Raw genomic sequence first — 3,791 nt, 5'->3', positions numbered from 1 at the left:
ATAGATAGATAGATAGATAGATAGATAGATAGATAGATAGATAGATAGATAGTATGGGAGTTTTGCCTGCATAAACCAAAAGAGGGTGTCAGATCCTGTGGGACTGGAGTTGTGAGTACTGAAAATTGAACCCACGTTTTCTTGACGAGCAGCCAGTGTTCTCAACTGCTGAGCCATCTCTCTAGCCCCAAATCTTTGATGTTTGTCTGTTTGCTTTTGTTTTTTGAGACAGGGTCTCTCTGCTTAGACCTAGCTGGCCTCAAACTCAGAGATCCTCCTGCCTCTGCCACCTGAGTGCTAGGATTAAAGGCATGTGCCATCACTCCTGACCATTTTTTTTTAAAATGAGAACAGAGAGAATTAATCTTGGTTCATATTTAACATTTAATAAATGTTTCTTGTGTATGCATGTTTTGCCTAAATGTTTGTGTGTACACCCTGTGGGTGCCCGAGAAGGTCAGAAGAGGATCCCCTGGAAAGGTTGTGAGCTGTCGTGTGGATGGCTGGGAAATGAAGTTCCTCCAGAAAAGTAATCAGCGCTCCTGACGTCTAAGCCCTCTGCCCTTTGGTTTTGGTTGTTGCAGCTCAGAAACCATTTACTCTTGCTACCTTCAGTTACATGATCCATGTGGGGGGGGGGTCAAAATCCACATTTTAAGAAGCGGGGGTCTAAGGATAGGGAGATGGCTCAGTGGGTAAAGGGACTTGGGACCAAACCTGATGACATGTAAACAATTCATCATGGCCTCAGGGAGTAGCATTCAAGGGGCTGTATACTTGGTGACACAAACTTTCAGAAGCCTGTTTCTAGTAGACTCTCCTAAAGCATGACGTCACACACCTGTAATTCCAGCTCTCATGAGGCTGAAGCAGAAGAGTTTTGATTTCTAGGACAGCCTAGTCTACACAGGGATTATGAGGTGAGCCTGGGAAAATTGTTCAAAAATAAAAGCAAAATCCAGGCATGGGTGGTCCATTAATTACACATATGGAGGCAGAGCCAAGTGGATCTAGATGAATTTAAGGATCAAAAACTGAGCATGGTCACACACACCTACAATCCAGCACTTTGGAGTTAGAGACAAGACATAAGAAGTTCAAGGTTATCCTAAACTACCTAACAAATTGGAGGCCTGTGCTATATGAGACTGTCAAAATTTAGAGAAAGAAGGAAGAAAGAGGAAAAGATTTTAAGTTTTATTTAATGTTTTGGTGTTTTGCCTAGGTATATCTGTGTATCACTTGAATGCCTGGTGCTCTTGGAGGCCAAAAAGTGGCATGGGATCCCGGGAACTGGAGTTAGAGACAGTTATGAGCAGCCCTGTAGGTGCCAGGAACTCAGCCAAGTACTCTACAAGATCAACAAGTATCACTAACTGCTGAACCATCTTTCCAGCCCCTGGTGGGTCTGTGTGTTTGTGTGTTTGTTTTAAAGAGAGAGAAATGGGGCTGGAGCGATGGCTCAGTGATTAAGAACACATACTGCTCTTCCAGAGGACCTGAGCTCAATTCCCAGCACCCATGTCAGGTAGCTTGCAACTGCCTATAACTCAGCTGCAAGGGAATCTGACGCTGTTGGCCGGCAGGAGCACGTGTATACACATACATAATAAAAATATACCCTTGGAAAGAGAGAGGAAATCAAAATAGTTGCCCATGGGCCAGCAAGATGGCTCAGATGGTTCAGATGGCTCAGTAGGTGAGGATGTTTGCCTTTAAGCCTGATGACTTGAGTTCTTTCCAAAGAACAAACTCCCAACTTCCCCAAGTTGTCTTCTGTCCTTCACACACACCATGCATGTGCTTCTTCACACATAAATAACTGTTTAAAAATGTTGTTTAATATGTGTATTAATATATTAATATATTAATACACATATATATGTATATAATATATGTACGTAATATATGTATATAATATATATACACACATATATAGAATAATATATGTCTGTGTGTATATATATATTTTTTTTAAGTTGTCATTTTACCTAGTTGGGGAAATATCATGATCTCAAGTTGGTTTTCCTGAGTGATATTCATCCATTTGACTGGAGATTTGCTGAATTCTGTGGTTTTCCCAAATTCAGAAAACTCAACTGCATTATTTATAATAATGGGGGACTGTGTTAAAGCTCTCCCCTGTTACCAAAAACAAAAAAACAAAACAAAAAAAGATTGTTCCAATAGTATCTCCTTGGAGACAGACACTCTCTGAACTAAGAAAACATTGAAAGGAAAAGTATTACCAAAAAAAAAAAAAAAAGTCATACATAATGTTTGTAAAACCCGTATTTGTAAAATGGTGTGACTATCATTGTTCTTGCACATAATATGCATAAAGTAACAATGTTCATGAAGAAATAGATAGTGAAGATGGGGTCTCAGGTTAGGTGGTACAGTGCTTGCTTGGCATTCATGAAGCCCTGGATTCCATAAGCCAGGCATGTTAGCGTTTGCCTGTAGCCTCAGCACTTGGGAGATGGGAGTAAAATGAGCAAAGTTCAAGGTCATAGTAGGGTACAAGTGAGACCCTGTTTTGAAAAATGAAGAGGGTGGGGAGGAGACTATGACAGTGAGCTGGGCCTAGCAATTCATAACTAATCCTAGCATTCAAAAGGAGGAATGCTGAGTGTTCCAGGCCAGCTTGGTCTACAGTTTGAGACCTTATCTTAAAATAATCAGTGCCTGCAAGATGGCTCAGTGGGTAAGAGTGTTTGCCATCAGGCCTGATAATCTGAGCTCAATCCCTAGGCCTAAATGGGTAGAAGAGAAAACCAGCTCTCACAGTTGTCCTCTGATCTCCACACACACATGGGCACAAACAAAATAAAAACATAAATATAAAGACAAAGCTAAGTGTGATGGGCTGAGTGATGTGTAGTGTTTGCTGGTTGATGCAAGAGAATCAAGAGTTCAAGGATGCTCTAGTTTGCTTTTCTGTTGCTGTGATAAAAACACTCTGTCCAAAACCAACTTAGAGAGGGGAAGAGATTATTGGGCTTATATTCCAGGACACAGTTCATCACTGAGGAAAGTCAGGGCAGGAACTCAAGCAGAAACTGAAGGGCACAACATAGGAAAAGGCTGCTTGCTGGCTCACTCACTGCTCTCTTTCTTGTACCAGCTTAGGCATGGTATGGCCCATAATGGGCTATGCCCTGCCCTTCCATCAATCATCAACAAAGATGATACCTCTCAGACTCTGAAATGGAAAAATCCGACCTAATTCTTCATTTGAGTCTCACTTTCCCTTGATGACTGCAGGCTGTATCCAGTGGACAATGAAACATGAACAGCACAGGCCAAGTACGGTAGCACATACCTTTAATCCCAGCACTGGGGACGTAACATAGGTGGACACTTGTGAAACTGAGGCTAGCCTGGTCAACATAGTGAGTTTCAAGATAGCCAATACTATTTAAAGAGACGCTGTCTCAAAAAACAAAACAAGGACAAGAAGGAACCTAACCAGCATAAGGCCAGCCTGAGCTATATGAGACCCTGCCTCAAAGAAAAAAAGTAAATGATGGTTACATCTGGGTTGGGATTCTAAACGACCTTTACTTCCTAGGCTCTGTGCACTTTTGTTTTCTTTCTGTTTGTATCACTTCCTTTGTTGTTTTTGTTTAAGATAGGTATTGAAATATAACCCAGCACCCTAGAGGCAGGGGCAGGCACGACTCTGTGAATTCATGGCTAGCCAGTTACAGCCCAGCCATAGGTACCTAATGAAACCCTTACGATAGATAGATAGATAGATAGATAGATAGATAGATAGATAGATAGAT

General features: G+C 41.5%; 1 long non-coding RNA gene across 1 annotated transcript in view; it reads left to right on the top strand.

Annotated features, from left to right (window-relative positions):
• Positions 1 to 3,791, top strand: part of LOC129680930 (uncharacterized) — a 15,203-nt gene that overhangs the window by 10,658 nt on the left and 754 nt on the right. The gene's annotated exons all lie outside the window — the stretch shown is intronic.

Source organism: Psammomys obesus, unplaced genomic scaffold (assembly GCF_907164565.1).
Source record: "Psammomys obesus unplaced genomic scaffold, mPsaObe1.curated_primary_1811, whole genome shotgun sequence".
In the NCBI taxonomy this organism is placed as follows: domain Eukaryota; kingdom Metazoa; phylum Chordata; class Mammalia; order Rodentia; family Muridae; genus Psammomys; species Psammomys obesus.
This window is presented reverse-complemented; position numbering and strand designations above follow the sequence as displayed.